This window comes from Neofelis nebulosa, chromosome 10 (genome assembly GCF_028018385.1).
Source record: "Neofelis nebulosa isolate mNeoNeb1 chromosome 10, mNeoNeb1.pri, whole genome shotgun sequence".
NCBI classification, from domain to species: Eukaryota; Metazoa; Chordata; class Mammalia; order Carnivora; family Felidae; genus Neofelis; species Neofelis nebulosa.
This window is the reverse complement of record NC_080791.1, coordinates 53,296,218-53,315,372: the sequence shown is the minus strand read 5'-3', so window position 1 is coordinate 53,315,372 and position 19,155 is coordinate 53,296,218. Positions and strand designations below refer to the sequence as shown.

At 48.9% G+C, this 19,155-nt stretch overlaps 1 protein-coding gene across 14 annotated transcripts in view; it reads right to left on the bottom strand.

Moving 5' to 3' along the window:
• Positions 1–19,155, bottom strand: part of TENM4 (teneurin transmembrane protein 4) — a 2,920,333-nt gene that overhangs the window by 400,646 nt on the left and 2,500,532 nt on the right. The window contains exon 11 of one of the 14 annotated variants that reach the window (XM_058690342.1): positions 10,350–10,539. The exons of the other annotated variants lie outside the window; for them this stretch is intronic. The gene's annotated coding sequence lies outside the window, so the exon portion shown is untranslated. The remainder of the gene's footprint in view (positions 1–10,349; positions 10,540–19,155) is intronic. 14 annotated transcript variants of the gene reach the window in all.

Genomic DNA, 19,155 nt, shown 5'->3' with positions numbered 1-19,155 from the left:
GAACATTTGCCTTGCTCTTATTCCCCTTTAATTTTTCCCCCAGTTTTTAGTTAATATAGTGATTCAATAAATGGTAAATATCTATTTTTTAACAGATGGGAGGTTGGTCATGGTTCACACTCGGCTTGGCATTTAATAGAGGAGGAAGAGGTTGGGAGGTGAGAGGCGACAGTGGAGCGACGGTCCCAAGCACAGTGACGCAGAGACCGGGCGGAAGCGTGGAGGAATGCTGGGGAGGGGGTCCAGCTCGGACCCACCCGCCCGGCCCTCCCCGCCCAGGCTGGGCAGCCCAGGCACCTGGCACACATTCATGTTTCAACATGGCAGTCCCTCCTTACCCTGCTGACCAGGGGCTCCCCCCTGCCCCTACCTCTATTAGCCTGACCTTCCCCACCCTCCCTCTGCTCCTTCCAGCTGCCCACAGAGCACCTGGCTTCTCCCAGACGCACACCCTCTGTTTCTGTCCCTCAGAGCTGCCGGCCATTTCTCAGACACCCTGTACCCTTGCTGCCACGGAGCCTCTGCATACCTGGCTCACCGGGCTCACCTGAGGGAGATGGGGCAGGAGGGTGTAGGCAAGAGGTCACAGTGCTGCATCCTTGCTCTCTCCCTGCTCCGTAGCCCTTTGTCCACTCATCTGACACCAGGAAGTGAATGAGGAGCTGGATCCATCCATCTCCAGACCTTCCTTCCCACAACCCTCCACCACGCACAGTGACAGAACCAGCTTCCATGGTCTCGCTCCAGCCACCTCCTGGCTATGGGGCTCTGGGCAGGCTGGAGGTGTTGGCTTTATTAGATGCTTTGTGAACTAATGTACCTTATCCCTACAGGCAGAAGGGATTGGGAAGTGACTACTAACCGTGTCGTCATCATCATCATCATTGACATGTGTTATTTCTGACCAACATATCATGTAACTGTACCCACGTAACATGTGTGAGACCCCGGCCTGCTCATGAGGCGGGGCTTGAGGAAACTCTTCTTCAGGTAAGACCCGAGCACCATGAAGATGTCTCCAGAGAGGAGTTCATTTCCACAACCTGTTACATACCTACTTATGCTGGGCCCTGGGGCTGGAGATGAGCAGGACGGAAGCCCTCTGTCCAGGGTGTCAGCCAGAGGAGGCGACCGCCAGTGCTTTGCTAAGCAGGACCTACGCTTCTACACGTTTCTCCTTATGCAGACATGGGTGTCATTCTTGGCCTCTCTATGGGGAAGGAGAGTGGGCCCCGGACAAGGAAAGGGAAGAAATATGTGTGCATCGAGCCCTGCCCTCAGTGCCTTCCACACAGCCCCGTAAGAGCCCTAGTCAATTATCACTTTAGACAGCAGGCGACATGACCTGGGTGGTTGGTCAATCACGCAGCCGGTCGGTGACTCTAAAATCTACATTTTAGGCTTTTTTTTTTTTTCCTCTTTTACACAGACCTGGGCTCAGATAGATCTGGAAGGTTTGAACAGAATGTGGGCAGGGCTGGGGGACCCTGGTGGTGATAGTGATCAGGGTATGATCTCAGACAGGTAAAGAGGTAATAACAATAGAACGACTACCATGTATCGAACAACTACTCCTGTGCTGGGTATTTTGTACACACTATTTCTAATCTCTGCAGCAATTATGCAGGTTAGATACATGCTCTTTTATATTTTCTCTTATTCTTGTTGTGCAAATGAGATAACAAGCTCACGAAAGAGATCACGTGACTTGCTCTAGACGCCATGGTTTCAAATGTCAGGGCCTCGTTTTGAATCAGGAGAAAGGTATTGCACACCTAGTACCAAGGTTAATTCATTTAGCAAATGCTTACTGAGGACCTTTCCTGTCTTAAGCGCTGCAGAAGATGTGCTGAGGTAACACGCCAGGCTTCCTTGTTCCCTCTCTCCCCTTGACCTCTTCTCCCACCCCGCCTCTTCTCTCCCGCACTGAGTTCCCACCCTGCTGTCCCAAGCCTCACATGAGGTCTATACAATGGAGTACTACTTGGCAAGGAGAAAGAATGAAATCCTGCCATTTGCAGCAATGTGGATGGAACTGGAGGGTATTACACCAAGTGAAACAAGTCAGTCAGAGAAGGACAGATAACACGTTTTCGCTCATATGTGGATCTTGAGAAACTTAACAGAAGACCAGAAAAGGGAAGGGGAAAAAATAGTTACAAATAGAAAGGGAGGGAGGCAAACCACAAGAGACTCTTAAATACAGAGAACAGACTGAGGGTTGATGGCAGGTGAGGGAGAGGGAAAATGGGTGGTGGGCACTGAAGAGGGCACTTGTCGGGATGAGCACTGAGTGTTGTATGTAAGCGATGAACCAAGGGAAGGAATCTACCCCTGAAGCCAAGAGCACACTGTATACCCTGTATGTTAGCCAATTTGACAATAAATTATATTTAAAAAAAAAAGACAAATGAGCTTCCACCTCCTTGGAGCTTCTCCACAGTGGACAAGTCGGCCAGGGAGAGAGGCAGGGGAAGGACCACAGGGGCCCCTCGCCTGGGCCAGATGGGCCAACGGTGGACAGAAGATCAGATACCACTGCCCAGAGAAAGTGACATTTAAACTATGACCGAAACATGTCAAGTAGAAGTGAGCTAGGCCAGACAGTTTTGAGGTAAGGAGAGAAAAGAAGTCTAGATGTGACTTTCTGTTTTCTCTGACGCACGGTGAAAATGCATTTCACAATCCAGAACACACACGCATGGACACATTTCTAACTAAAAAAAAAATTTCAGAAACTATGCCTCATCTTTCCTCAAAGGTGGACTCTGACATTTTCTGTTTTATTCTTCTCTACCAAATCAGGATCATGGATGGCTTGCCAACCTACGGTGTGCAAAGCACTGTTCTAGTCACAGCACGGATGAAGCCGGAGGTGTATGAGAACTGGGACCAGAGGGAGACCCCGTTACTCTCCGAGTCCAGCCTTGAGGGAGAGAGAAAGGTGGAAAGGGAAGCCTGAGAGCAGAGGAGTGAGCAGCCTGGTGGAGAAAAAGCAACTTCCATGAACAGTTGTCATCTAAGTGGGCAGTAAAATGCAAGCGAGCATGTGGCAGAAAGCCTGGATGGGAGGTCCCTGGAGAACGTGTCCTCCACGTCTTGGGTTTTGGAAGCCCTGATGTGGCGGTGGCCGGGAGCTGGCCTGGAAGAATGGCACAGGTGTTGGACCCGGGAGAGAAGGGAAGATGGGCAAAACAAAGCTTTAGGTGTGTGGGGAGAAACTCAAGAAGCAAAGTTGGGCCCTTCATGCCGGCTCCAGCAATATTTACGAGGGGCAGGGGCCCGGAACACTGGCAGGGAGACCTGCACAGACATACCTCACTGCCAAGGAACCTCGCCCCTGCCAAAGCCCTCAGGGAAACGGGGGCTGTTACCACCCTGGGTCTCTCGCTACAGAACAGCGAGAGACGAACCAGGAAATTGACTGAATTCCTACCAGACTAAAGTTTTATAAGTTTTCCTTAACATAAGCACATGGTGATATTTTTAGCTCTTTGTGTGTCAAGATGGGCCCATAAATATTTCAGAGCTAAAACGTGTTCTATAAAATAGAAGTCCCGAGCATTATCTGTTTGTGTATGTGTGCATAAGACCATCATAAATTTTTACTTTCCTTAGTCCTTCAGAGTTTGGTGTTGCAAGTCCTTTGTTTTAAACCCTACTGTGATATGAAAGTGGATGCCAGAAGTGGAGGGGACACATCTATGCTGTGTAGGGACTGTGTCAGGCTACATGTGCACCAGAGAACTAGGGGTTATCCCCACTTTACAGATTTGGAAACTGAAGCTCAGAGTAGCAAAGTGATGTCCAAGTTCATACGATATGCCAAGACCGGAATCTGGCTCTAAGTCTGTGTTCTCTGTAATGGTACCCAGAGCTCACTTCTCTGGCCCTGTCACTTGAGGGAATGTCTTGCTTTTAAACACAGTGGCACAGTGAGGGGCACTTGGGTGGCTCAATCATTTGAGCGTCCGACTTCTGCTCAGGTCACCATTTTACAGCTCACGGGTTTAAGCGTCACGTCGGGCTCTGCACCGACAGCTCAGAGCCTGGCGTCTGCTTCAGATTCTGTGTCTCTCCTTCTCTCTCTGCCCCTCCCCTGCCTGTGCTCTCTCTCTCTCTCTCTCCCTCTCTCAAAACTAAGTAAATAAACATTAAAAAAAAATAAAAAACAGTGACACAGTGATTACAATAATGGTGGCTAAGAGCAAGGTCTTTATATGCATGACCTCGTTTTATCCTCACCATATCCCCAAATCACCCTTATTTTATAGCTTAGAAACCTGGGACTGAGAGAGGTTAAGTGCCTTGCCCAGAAGACCACAGCAAGAAGGTATCAGAACCGGGACTCAAACTTGGGTCTATATGACCCCAAGGCTCAAGCTTTTACTCATAACCTATACTGCTTCCCACACAGGTCATCCCGTATTTTAGTTTCCTTAGATGTTCTATTTGCTTTTTCATTCTGTTTTGTTAGCAGTGTTAATTCCTTTGATGGACCAGGTTAGCAACTACCCTGGACTTTCTGGGAGGATTGCTGTTATACCTGCTGCTCGAAGTGGCCCCAGACAGTGTTGTGGGCCAAAAAAAGGGCTTTTTCGGGAACACGGTGGAGTGTGGCTGTGTGCCCAGCCAAGCTACTGGGATATCCCTAATCAGTGGCTGGCAAGCAGGTGACAGATGGTGCCATTGCCTACAGGTGCCATCTCGCCCTTTTATTTGAGGGCCTGTCACAGGCCAGGTATCGAAGGGAGGTGACTGTTGTATGGGCATCATCCTCCGATCCTGAGCTCAGAGAGCTCCCACCAGAGCTGCCTAGACCACTCAAAAGGGCTGAGCGTGCACAGGACCTGGGACGCAACAGGCCCTCAACCCACAGGAGGGGGTATGAGGGCGGTGTTTTCCACATTCTTCCATCCAGATGCTTCCCCTCCCGGAGCTACCTACAAGTCAACGATTCCCGTTTATGAATGAGGACCTCTTAGAGTCAGAAAATGTGGCATTTACTATCTTAAGATTGAAAGGATCATCAAAGGTCAGCTTGTCCATGCCCCATCGATGTCAGTCCCCTCTGTGCCATCCCCAAGTGGTCATGCCGCCTCCAAACCTGGGGACCTCACTACCTCCAGGGAAAGTTTCGTGTTTCCTGACATGTAGCCGAAGCTTCTTTTAGCCAAAGGCCTCAGCTCTAATCCGTGGGGTCCCAGGGAGGAAGTCCAGCGCCTTTGTCCCAGCAACAGCCCTTCTGGCCTGAAGACAGACTTGTCTGTGTGTCCTTGGGTCTCCTTGTCAGGCCGAACATCCCTCCTAAGATTTTCAAGCCCTCACCTTCCTGGAGAACTTTCCCTGGGTTCATCCATCCTTGCCTGCTCTTTCCCATCCACCAAGCCTTTCCAATCGGGGGTGGGGGGCGGCGCTGGGGGCAAGGAAGTGATCAGACACAGTTAGAGGGACAGACACATCTAGATGGTTCCAGCACAGTGAGCACAAAAGAGCAACTGACAGAGATGCTCGAGGCAGAGTAGGGGACATCAGCTCAGGTGGGGCAGGCAGCAGGGCAGCCAGAAAGAGGTCACAGTTAAGCTGAGGCCCAAGAGCTGCACAGGAGTTAACCAGGGGACAGGGAAAGGGGCACGCTCACGTTCATCCGCATGCCGCTCACGTGGGGTGGGCTAGAACCCCTGGGAACCTCTTGGTGCAGCTGAAATGCCCCCCACGCACCCCTCTCTTGCACCCACTGGGCAGCTCAACTCCACATGGCTTTCTAGGAAGCACACCCACCCAGCCCCGGTGTGCTGGCTATGTGCTGCGACTCAGCTTCTCCATGACCCTTGAGAAATTGTTCTGCCCCTCAGCTCCCCCCGGAAGGGGCTTTCTCCTTCTCCCTGGAGAATCCATTCAAGGGCCAAGCCCCAAACCCAAGTTTTATCAGCATGCCAATACTCTGCAAAAAAGTGTGCAAAGGCCCTGCACAGATTTCTGATTCTCTATGGGCTTCTTATTCTGGGACCACATTATGAGATCATCAGAGGGAGGGGAGAGGCAGTCGGGCTGATTAATTGCACATCCCCTCCTGTGTCCGAGGCTGAAACCCGTAATTACCTGGGGCTCTTGCATTAGGCCTCCACTCTGGAGGGAGAGCTGGAGGGGAAAGCTGTCACCACAGGTAGCAAGGACTGACTCCGGGCTCTGGAAATAGAGAGCCTCTCAGTTGTTACACTAACTCCGTCCATCCCACAAGAGCCCCGCAGATTTGTGAAGGTAGCAACTGCTTGTGCCCTCTTGCTCTGCCCAGGGCTCTGTGTCCATAGAAAGAAGAAAGCTCTCAGGCGGCTGTGACTTGGTGATTGCCACACCAGCAAGTAGACAGGAGTTGCCGGGTTTATGTTTCCCTTCATGACCTCAGTTTTCTCCTCTGTATATTGGGGTGGTGTGAGGGTCATCCCAGGTAATCCATGCCTGAGGACTGCCTCTATGTGTACACACACACACACACACACACACACACACACGTTGCATTCAAAGTACTCTGTCAAGGGCTTCAAGTTCTGTAAAGTGTAATGATCGCAAAGCCCTTTGGGGAGGAATCGAGAGGGGTCCTTGCAGCAGACAAAGTTTGTTCACAAAGGTATCCCAGAAAGGGATGCCCAGTTGCAAAGCAAGGGAGAAAGAAGTGGCTTTGGCAGAATTTCACTTATATCTCTGTGTATGCAAGCCTCAAAGAGGTGGAGGGAAAGGCCCATAATGATGGGAAAACCCTAACTGCCTGAAGCTGCCACCATTTCCAATAATTAAAGGCAGACTTAATAGATATTAGGGCCCTCTTTCCAGCAGCTGGGTGGTCAGGCAATTTTTATTTCAATAATTAGCTGCTGTAAGTCACACGGAGCTGGAGACAGATAAAGGCAGGGCCAGGCTCTCACGGAGCTAATTGTGCCCAGAGTCCTACACGCCTAATCAAGCCTTGCGCTGCTCGTATCCCTTTCATCCAAGGCCTCAAAGGACCTCGCCATCGGTAATTAAGTCTCATAAGTGCTGCAAGGAAAGGGATTCTCCTTGATGGTCTGGATGAAGAAGAGGCTGCTGGGGTGGAGGTGGGGCAGGCAGCCAGGTGGCTGGCCCCAGGATGAGGAAAGAGAGCAGGAACAGGCCCCAGCCTCCGAGCCTGGGCCCTTCAAGCCTTTGGCTACTGTGCACTCTATCCTTAGGCAGGAAAACTCGCAGAACTTGTGGCCTCAATGGCCACCTCCTGTTGAGTCTGGCTCAACCTGCCCCAAACTGGAGACAGCCCAGATGGCCACGGAAAGCCTTTCCAAATGTATCAACCTGGATGGTCTCTGGTCGATGTATTTGTTAGACACACAAGGTCAGGCAGGGGTCATTCAGATACCACTCTCCTAGAGTCTTAGAATTAGAGAGGAACATAAAGGATATTAGTCACCCAAGCCCCATCTGAAGCTTGGAATCCTGCTGTGAGTCCACATGACCAGGAAGGTTTTGCTTGATCTCGGATGATGGGGCATTCACTCCTGACACACTTCATCCTCTAAGCAGTGGCCTTCAAAGGTTAATAATAATAATAATAATAATTCTTGTTCTTCTTGTTCTTCTTCTTCTTCTTTAATGTTTTATTTATTTTTGAGAGAGAGAGAAACAGAGCTCGAGTGGGGGAGGGGCAGAGAGAGAGAAGAAGACACAGAATCGGAATCAGGCTCCAGGCTCTGGGCTGTCAACACTCACGGACTGCGAGATCATGACCTGAGCCGAAGTTGGACGCTTAACCGACTGAGTCACCCAGACGCCCCTTCGAAGGGTCTTTCTGATAGCAAAAGCTAGAATTTACTGATTTCAAGAGGCTTCTTGCTGGTCCTAACTCTGCCTTAGAACCTCGCAAACAAGCCTAATCCCTTGCCCTGCCCCCGCTCTAACCCCAGAATAAGATTTCTCTTTCTCAAGCTTCAGAAAGCAGTGGAGCACAGTGGTAAAAAACACAAGCTTTACATCAAAAGCACAACCCAAAAAGAAAAAAAAAAAATTGATAAACTGGACTTCCCTGAAATTCAAACCTGTGCTCTGTGGAAGACTCCGTTACTAGGATGAAAAGAAAGTATTTGCAAACCGCATATCCAACAAAGGTCTAGCATCTAGAGTACACAAAGAGTGCTCCAAACTCAACAGTAAAAAACAACAACAACAACAACAACGACAACGAAAAACCCTCAAACAGCCCAATTAGAAAATGGCCAAAAGACATGAGCAGATATTCACTGGGGAGGATACACAGATGGCAAATGAGCACGTGAAAAGATGCTCAACATCACTGGCCATCAGGGACATACAAATGAAAACTACAATATCCCCACGTAACCATCAGAGTAGCTAAAAGAAAAAATAGTAATAACTCTAAATGCTGGCAAGGATGCAGAGAAACTGAAGTGCACACACATTTCTGGGAGGATTATAAATTAGTACAGACCTTCAAAAATACTCTGACACTTTCTCATGGAAATAAACACGCAATTACTGCACAATCTAATGACTGCGCTTTGAGTGTTTATTTCTCAGAAGTGAAAACTATGCTCACACAAAAACCTGTACAACAATGGTTGTAGAGGCTTTATTCATTATAGCAAAAAAACCGGACAGTCCGGATGTCCTCCGACAGGCAAATGGTTAAATGAAGGGAACACCATGGAATACTATTCAGTGAGAAAAATGAATGACTAATGATACTAATGACTCTCTAGAGAATTATGCTGAGTGGAAAAAAAAACCACAATCACAAATATTATGTCTTATATGATCCCATTTGTGTAACATTTTTGACATGACCAAATGTTGGAAATGGAGAACAGATCAGCAGCTGCAAGGGGTTAGGGATGGGGCAGGGGTGAGAAGGAGGTGGATATGGCTATAGAAGGGCAGTGTGAGAAATCCTGTGGTGCTGGAAAGGTCCGCTATCTTGACTGGACACACTAAGCTACAGGTGATAAAACAGTACAGAAGTAAACACACACATACACACCAGTAGGACACATGCAAAACTGGGGAAATCTACATATAATGAATGCATTGTACCAATGCTCCCATCCTGGTTGTGATATCTGCTCTCTTACTGATGTTGTGCAAAATGTTACTGCTGCAGGAAACCTGGGTAAAGAGTACCCAGAATATCTCTGTATTATCTTTTACAACTGCCTGTGAGCTACAATTACCTTTATAGGAACTTCAATGATAACAATAGGTTTTGTGAGTCCAGAAGACCGGGGCTTGAACCCTGACCCTACTAGGTACTTCCTGTGCAACTCTGAACAAAGAAACTATCTGAGACTCCGTTTCCTCATCTGTAAAATGAAGATAGAGTCCAACATCTTACATGGCTGTCCTGAGGCTTACATGAGGCAAACCTTGGGAATGTTCTTTAATTCCGTACCTGGTGCATAAATAAGTATTCGATAAATAACGGTAATAGATGTTACAAGATAATACAGGAAAAATGGCCCTGTGCCTTCTCCTAATTCAGTGCCCGCTCACCTTCCTTCCACCCTGGCCATCCTTCTCCGAAAAAGTTCCTTTTGATCAAGATCACTCTTTAAAATACCAGGGTTAAAAGCTGCGATGCAGTGTCAGTATCAGCAATGCTCTGACATCTTAGTATTTCTAGCCACATTGCCATACTTTACATGGGTTTGTTTTTGACCAATCATTAGCCGCTCATTTTCTGTGTCATGTATTTTCCCCCCAATAACGTAGCGAGCTGCTCAGATCCATAGTCACTTAACAATTCTTAATCAAGTACTATGTGCAGGTACAACCAACACCACCGGTGTGGTATCACATAATGATCACAAAGTCCTTGGGATAATGGGGATGTTAGGTGTGGTGGGAGACTACTCTAGAAATGACACCTCCCTGTATTTTGCCCTTGTGCAGTCTCCCACACTGACTCCCGGGTTGTCCATTTTGCACTGGCCGAGGGGCCCAGGGGACATTAGCAAACGGGATTCAGAAGCGTGAAATACCCTTGAGTTTTGGGTTTGCCTTCTCTGGCTACTTTTGGAAAACATCTATCATATAAAGAGACTCAGGCTGGCCAGCTTGTTGCTAGAGGCAGAGGGCTGAGCCTATGAGACCCCTGGAGATTGCAGCCTCATGAGTGAGCTCAGAGTAAAACTGGCTGAGCCACCTAGCTCTGCCCAGCCTAAATTACTGACTCTTAGAAACCAATAAATGGTCATTTTAAGCTGCTATGATTTGTGGTGGTATATTACATGGAAAGGCTAACTAATGCACATGTTATAATTCCCATGTTACAGATGAGGAAAGTGGGGCTCAGATCATTGAATTACCTTTAAAAATAAGAGGAAAGGGCTCCTGGGTGGCTCAGTCGGCTAAGCATCCAGCTTTTGATTTTGGCTCAGGTCATGATCTCACGGTTTTTGAGTTTGAGCCCCCCGTCAGACTCTGCGCTGGCAGTACGGGGCCTGCTTAGAATTCTGTCTCTCCCTCTCTCTCTTTCTCTCAAAATAAATAAATAAACTTTAAAAAAACCGAGGAAATGTCATGAGAACAACAAGGATAATAGCTAATGTTTAAACAGTACTTCGGAGCTTATAAATTTCTTCTACATGTTTATATGATTTAAATTCATCAGCCTATACTCTTTTTGGAAAGGTATCAACGTGATATTTATATTGTATTTATATTTCAGTAGTTGCTTAATTACATGCTCCAGACTGTATGGAGATAGGGATCACGTCCATCTCGTTCAGCATCGTTCAAACTTTGAGCCTTGCAAACAGTGGGCACTTAATAAATAATGACTGATTAACGGAATAAACACCTCTGAGTAACTATGTCATGGTCCTGTATTAGATAAGAGGACTGATGTTCACAGAGGTGAAGTTCCTTGTTTCAAAGTCGCACAGCTACCAAGAGGCGGGGCTTAGATGCAGCCTACGTCTTTTGACTCAAAGTGCAAAGGTTTGCCTTAAATTCTCTGCGTATCCCGAGGGTGAGACAGACAAGGAAGTGAATAACTACCCCACAGTTAGGAGGGAATGTTGTTGGATGAATTCCACATGTTTAAGGAATGTCAATCCCCATGCTAAGAGGATTCTGATCAAACCAAACTTCCACTGAAGCAAAAATATGTTGCAGCGTGAACCCCAGTGCCTGGGATCAAAGATGCCTGTTGGCACAAATCCCATGTCAGCGTGTACCATCCAGCCCCCAACCCCCACAGGGCACCCCAATCCAACACAAAACTCTCCAGCAAACACAGGAACACAGAACAGCTCTGCCCTTGGCCCTAGGCCAGGCCGCGTGCTCCTTAGCGAGGGACCAGCAGATATGAGGGATGAGCCCTTCAATCTCCTGTTCCAGGAGCCCCCTTCCTTCTACCTGGTCTTTCCCCACTGCCCACGACACAGAGATGACATTCTCAGAATGCTCTTATCGGCTCTGCCCCGGGAGCCCCAGACTCTAGCCGAGGAGGTTCTGTTTACCCTCCCAGCCACCACCAGGAACAGAGGAAGGAACAGTACACCTCCCAGGCTGCCCCGGCACCACGGTGGGCTCACACAGACTCAGCAGAGCCTCTCCACCTTCCCACAGAGCCCTGGGGCTGTCTTCTCCGTGGGGAAGCTATGGCCTTTGGCCCCTCTGCTGGCTAGTGTTACACATGGCTCACTGCAGTCCTGGCTTCTTGGGGCCACTCACTTTGTTCTCTTGATTGTGGCTCTATATTCGGTTTCATTAAGAAACTGCTTGTCACTCTGTTAATTCTGGGGGTTTGGGGTTGTTAACTTCAGTTCACTGTAGCAGTCTTTCTGGCTCCTCCAGCCAGGAGAGGAAGTAAACCGGGGCTATGCACTCCTCTCCAGGGCTGGAACGCAGCGGGGTCACGGCAGCTGGGGCCCAGCCTGGCCCGTACTAGCCAGCACCAGCCCAGATTTGTCTAGTACGGTGTTTCTAATGCAAAGTCCCTTCTCATCTCAAAAAAGTCATGGAGGCCCCGAATGCCGAATGCACATCCTTTCTGTCCCCAGCTTACAGAAGAGGACATTCGCAGGCAGACGGAAAGTCATACGTAGTAGCTAAGAACCAGACTGCTAGGGTTCAAATCCCAGCTCTATCACTGCCCAGCCGTGTGCCCTGCACATGTTACTCAACCTCTCTGTGCCTCTTATGTGAAGTAGTTATAGTCACTGGCCCTAGCAGACAGGGTTACTGGGTAGACTGAATAAGTTAATATGTGTAAAATACTTAGAACAGATTTAGCACTTGGCTGCTATGATGATGATGATAAGATATTTCATTCCAGCCCAGGTGCAGCTCTGGATTTCTCTACTCCACACATACTGTTGTATTGTATTGTATAATGTTCTCACTCGTTCTGTGTCGCATCCCTCTGAAGGGAAGATTTGTTATTCCTGTTTTCTTGATGAGAAGCCAAGGCCTGGAGAAGCTCAAGACTTATGCTTCAGACAAAATGCCCCTGTTGACCATATATATTCATTTATTTAGTCACTGAACAAACATATACTAGGAACCCACGATGTGCCCGGATCTACGCTGGGGTGCAAGGTGACAAGGGTTTCACTATTGTCCCAGAAAGACAGAAAACACACCATTGTTTTAACTGGTGTTAAACTGGCATTCCAGTTTGAATCTCAGCCTTGCATTTACTAGGTATGAGCCAAGTCACATGGGGCCTCACTTTCCTGATCTGGAAGATGGGGAGTTATTTATACCCCTGCCATCCTGCCTTTCGTGAGGACCCCGATGGTCATCTGGGGGCCTGGACAGAGGGCAGTGATGGTGTCTTCTCTGAGCCCCGGCTCTGCTCCAGCTCTGGCTTGCAGGAGGGGAGTGGTCCCTGAAGCAACGGCCTGTGCACAGTCAATGTGCAGTCCTGTGCTTCCCCAGAAACTCAAGCTCTCTTCAGAGAGAGGGTTTTAATTGGCTTAGGCTCTGTGCCCACTCCAAGGGAGCATCACAAAGCAGGGATTAGCCCCCTAGGAGGGCCAGGCCCCACAGACAGGCCAAGTGGCTGGAAACCAGCCTGTCTGCCTCGACCTCCCAGTGTTGCTCCAGAGATGGGCTGCCTTTCCTTCTCTTCCCATCCCCTAAGGGCAAGGGAATGGTGTTTAAATCAGACCCTTGAGCTGAGAAGCAAATGGGAAGGGCCTACAGATGATGTTTAGCACAATCTAGAAAAAGCTCAGGCTTAAAGTTCACAGTCTGTGACAAACAATGGGATTTACCAACCTTGGGGTTGCACGGAGAAAACATAACGCTGGGGTCTTTCCTGGACTGGGCACTTTATAGTTTATATGTCACTGCCAATCACACTACTTCTGTTCACACTGTCCTGCTCTGAGAAGTAGGTTTTATATCTTTATTTCAGCAAGGAAGTGTGACAGGCAGACAGGGATGTGGGGTGCTGGCTTAGGAGAACTGACTTTGATAAGTGGTTTCGTGATCCCAGGCCAATGACAATAACATCCGAATGATGAATACAAACCAAACCGTCGGTCTCATTTACGGGGCACCGAGCACGTGCCTGATAATACTTGTTGGCCAAATTATTGCCATTTTATATAATTTGTGGCTCAGAAGGGGCAAGGATTTGCCCTAAGTCACACAGCTTTACAAGGGAGCTAGGATTCAGAGCCCCACATGGAGAGTCTCATCTTTTTGAGCTGTATCACAGAGCTGATCTGATAAAGATCAGTTGTGTTCAGAGGTTAGAAGTGTCACAGGAACAGGTGGGTGTAGCTTTGAAACTGTGAAGCACTATGCAAATATTTGTTATTCTTGTTGAGGAAATTAAGGCTTCGAGAGGTGAAACGATACGTCTAAGGTCACCCAGCTGGCAAAGAGCAGACCGGGACTTGATCCCAATGTTCTAATGCCCACTGTCCCTTCCACTGGGCTGCAGCTGCCATCTGGAACACCTGCCTACACAGAACAAGATATCTGCAGGAGCAATCAGGCTGATGATATTTAAATACGTGGCTATTTGAAAAATACAGTGACAAGCAGTTGAGAATAAATGCCAAACCTCTAACTGGTTAGGAATACCACCTGGGGGCACAGAGATTTGTCAGCCTGACTGACGCTTCCTGCTTTCATGCAATGTGCAGAGACACTCATGCAGAAGCAAGGCAGGCTGCGAGCTGGCAACAGTGAGCGGGAAGAGGGCCACACGGCTTAGAAAACAGCACTGGCATCCAGTGCCTCGCTCATTCTGTGTCGCATCCCTCTGAAGGGAAGATTTGTTATTCCTGTTTTCTTGATGAGAAGCCAAGGCCTGGAGAAGCTCAAGACTTATCCAAGGTTGCACAGTAATAAATGCCTGAGCTGGAATCTAAACCCACAACTGTCTTGTCTAAAAATCTTGACTCCGTCACCTGCCCATCTCTGCTGTCCACGCCACCTTTGCTGCTTGGGAGGGAGGTGGTAATAGGTGTCTGGTGCTCTGGGATCTTAGTCCCTTGGTCCGTTCTCCTTGGGACCTGCTGGCTCACATGTCTACTTCTGTGCATCATCCTTCCCCCACTGCCAGCATGACCCTGTGCTGCACACAAGGAACCCTGAGATGGTCTTTGTTCATGGTCCTATCCTGAAGGACTGCACTGTCTAGCAGGGGAAGCGGAGCCAGAAGTAGATAATCTCCATTCAAGATCCTGCAGAGGGGCGGCCTCGTGCAGTCTGGAGGTGGGGGGAGGAGTCAGGCTGGCTTCCTGAGGGCACTGATACTTCCAAGGGTCTGGGCTGCAGTGGGAATCTGCCAGTCATTGGGAAAGGGGAAGAAGGGGAAGGAGTGGGGTGTCAGGTACCAAGCCCTGACCCCTGTGCCAACCAGGGCACTACTTGTTTTTTATCTGATTCGCATATTGGGCCTCCATTTAGGACTTCATTTAAGCAATCGGATCCTTGGCCAAAAACAAGTTAGAAAACCAGTGCGTTAAGACATATTCTCAGTTTAGATTGGCCCAAAAGAGTGTTTTATATAGTACTGGCTTATCAGCCTGGCATAACTTGAGTCATCTCTTCTTCCGATTTTCTCGTTTTAAAAGTCTATCATAAATGGCTAATTTATTCCTTTACATGTATCTATTGATTATCCGTTATGAGCCAGAAACCATCTCAGGAGCTGGAGATATAGAAAAATACATCTGTTATCCTGTTTGCATCCTTCTACCCTGCTGGAGCTTCTTCACAGCTTTTGAGGTGATTGTTCTAAGAAGAAAATCAGACTATAATCATGTCCCTGTGCACAACCTTCAACGGTTCCCCATTGCCTAAAGTGTTGCTATTCCAAGTGCAGCCTTGAACTACATACAGATCAGCAGCACCCTGATTTCCAGGAGCTTGTTAGAAATCAGAATCTAAGGCGCCACCTCAGACCTACTCTTACCAGAATCTGAAATCACATCCCCAGGTGATTCATGACTTTGGGATCTGAGACTCATAGGACTGTAGGATGTTAACATGGCCCTTCACACCCTGATACCTGTGTTACCTGTACTGTCTCATCTCCACCCTCTTTTCTCAGACATTATACTCAGTGTCAGACTGCTCAGCCCACCTGTCCTCTCCTGCCTCCAAGCCTTTGTACCCATGGGGCCCTCTGCCTAGAACACTCCTCCCCCCACACTGGCTGCCAGCTACAATTCCTTCCCTTCCCGGAAAGCAGACTCAAATCCTACTGGAGCTTCCTCAGATCCCTTCTCCCCTCCCACCTGCCAGATGACTTCATTGCCCCATTATCCCATCACTTTCCAGCCAACCCAACGTCTGAGCATCTGCTAGAGAGCTCAGTGCTCTGGAATTCGTGTCTGTCATTTAGGTGGATGCCTGTCTCCTTCAAAAGATGAGGAGCCCTGGGGCAAGGGATGGGCCTTTCCTTCTTTATATCCACCCAATCTCTGTACTGCCAATCAGTGGGGATGCAGACAGGATTCAGAGTCTGCCTTGAGGAGCACCCGTCTGGCGGCGGGGCAGACTGGCTTTCAAAGTTATGAAGGCGAATACGTGTTCTCGATACAGGTTTGTGGCGATGAAGATGGTCACTGAGCTGAGCCATTTTCGAGGCCAATGGATCCAGGTGCCTTTGCTCTTTGGGCAAGTGGTCACTGGATCCCCTTCCTCATCTCTCTTCCCGTCAGACCTGATCATCGTCCCCCAAAGGGGCATGCCTGGAAAGGGATGATCTTCCTCTTTTGTAAGTAAAGCAAGGAATCGGTGGCCAAGTGCTATTATTCCCATCCTGTGCACCAGGAGGCAAGTGAATAAATTAATCAAAGTCCCCAGTGACAGCATGAGGACTAATTAATTAATTAAGGAAATTCATTACTTAATATATCCATGGAACATTTACCGAATGCCCATGTTGTGCCAGGCTATTGAACTAGATATCTGGGACACAAAGATGTGTGACTTCAGCTCCCCGCCCTCAGCTGAGGTCAACCTCTCAGCTCAGAAGAGGCACCTTTGAGACTCTGGAGGACTGGGGTCTATTGCTTACTGCCCCGCTAAGTCACCCCACTTCTCAGACCTTCATTCTCCTCACCTGTAATATGGGGATTTACAATCCCTGTGTTGGCTTACAAACTTGAGAGGCTCAAACAGAATCACAAATCAAAGTGCTTAGTAAACTGTAAAGTGCTATACCACTGAGGTAGACTACTGCAAGTGGCCAACCCCAGAACCATTCTCCACCCCCTTTCCCAAGCTAAGGCAGCCCAGTTTTGTTTGGGAAATCAACATGCTCAGCCCCAGGCAACATATCATGATTTTGCAAAGGCAATCAAGCCCATTTTCTCTTTGGCAGATGCTCTATTTCCCAGCTTCCCTTACACTAATGATAACCATACGACCCAGTTCTGGCTACCAGACGACAAAGGAAGTCCACTGGCAGAGGACGCTTCTTTTTTTTTGTGGGGGGAGGTATTGTAGGGGACACAACCCATCTCCTCCTTATTCTTGTCTTAAACATGGTGGCCATCTTGGGACCATGGAGCGACAGGTATGAGGACTGAACAATCACTTTGTAAGGATGGTGGAGTGGACCCACGTTCCGTTCTCACTTTCTCAGTTCCTGAGGTGCCCACCCCACTCCAGGCCCCATCCTCCTTCTCCTGTGTGGTGGCTACAGCCTCTAACCAGATGCTGTCTGATGATAAACTCTGAGGGTCAAGCTGCTAAGATGGAAAAGTACAGGGAGCTGCTGATCCTGCAAACAGGTAGTTATGGTCCTATGTGGAAAGTCTTTGGAGCAAACAAGAGGGGGGCCGCAGCCAGGTGGGAACAGATTAGAAGCAGAAAAAGCTGGGGAAGGGGTTGGAACTATCCCCTTGTCTCTGTTTCATAGGTGCAAATCTCATCTGCACAATTGTCCCAAAGACAGGGGTCAGGCTGTCTCCTCTTAGAGCCTCCACGGCTCTGAACTCAATAAACACCAAATCATCACAATGAACATGAGTGTGTCTACTGAATGAGGCACATCTCTTGCCTCATTTAGTTCTATCAAGAGCCCTTATTTTATAGATAAGGACACTGAGAGTGCAGGAGGTGACATGACTTGCCCAGGGTCACATACTTGAATCAAGGCCAGGCCAAGTCAGGTCTTCCTCGTGGAAGGCCAATGCTGTCCAACATGGTGGCCACTAGCCACCCACAGCTGGTTAGATTAAAATTTCAAATTAAAACGACGTAAAATGCAGTTCCTCAGTCACACCAGACACATTTCAAAAGTACAAAAGCCACATGTGGATACAGTGCAGACACAGAACACTCCCATCATGGCAGAAAGGGCTGTGGGAAAGCATGGGTTCAGAAGCTTGGGATAATCAGAGACTAATCCATAGGTTCCCGCCTGGAGAGGGTACAGGGATCATCCCTGCACAGTGATCCAAGCATGGGGTCCGGAGGCAGACAGCCTGGATGTTTGGGTTGAGGAAGAAGAAAGGAGGGGAGAGAATGTTCTCTGAGGGCTTACGGTACACTGGTCCCTGTGCAGCGTGCCTTACATCTGCTAGCTCATTTAGCCCTCATGCCAACTCTACACCATGTCGCTTATTAGTCCCGTGTGTCACGTGGAGAAACTGAAGCTCTGGTCTGCGAAAAGACTTGTGTAAGGTCACACACCCGGATCTGACTCCAAACCGAGGCCTGTCTGCCATGCATCTCTCCTCTAGGGTGCCAGGTTTGAAGGCACTTCCTCCCCTCTTTATTTTCTGAAGGGAAGAGATGAATCTTTTCATCAAAGGAGAACCAAATTCCACTAGTGGTGGGGGTGGGGGGTGGGTGGGCATTGCCCACATAGGCCCAGAGGCAGGCCCCTTCAGGGTAGTTCTGACTGTCTCCCTAGCCTGGGAGGCCAGGTCATAGGGCAAACTCATTTTTTCCTGGGCCTCCCTTCCTAGGCTGGGCTGTTGTTATCAGAGACCTCTGTAAATCAGGCCCCAGTCACCCCTGGAGACTCCAGACCACGGGGGACGAGCTCCTGCTGTAAGAAGATCAAGCTGTTCAGGCTCTCCCAGGGAGCTTGTGGAAGCTTCAAAGGCTGAGGCCTGATTTACGAGACTGCTGGCGGCTCCATGCTGTCCCGGATCAGTGCCTGCACACCAGCTCCAAGCTGTGCAACAGTCCAGGGTTGGGTCAAGAGATCGGAGGCCAGACCCGGCTCAGGGCCGGGCCTGTTCTTTCTTGCACACGTGATGGCTTGGAGTTAGCCGCACCTGGTGGCAGATGTGTCTCTCTCCAAGCTCTGGATCGGCCTGGGCATTGTTGGTCCTGCCTGATAGAAGATGAGGAGAGAGGGCGAAAAAGTAGGGCCTGGCCACTCTTGGAAATGGGGTCCGGCTGCAGTCAGGAAGCTCAGCCTACAGAAGCTGCCCTATGGCTTGGGTCCAGTCTTCATGGCAACCCTTCCAGGGAGCTGTGACTCTCCCCTCTTTATAGGAGGAAGTGTAAGTTCAGAGAGGTCAAGTGATGTGCCCAGGTAGTAAGCAGCAGGGCAGCATTTGAACCCAGGTCTGCCATCAAAATCCCTGCTTCTTGTAGCCTGCAGAATGCACAGTGCCCCATGCTTGGCAAGTCTTTCTTGACAATCAAAGAACAACACTCACCACTTATTAATCT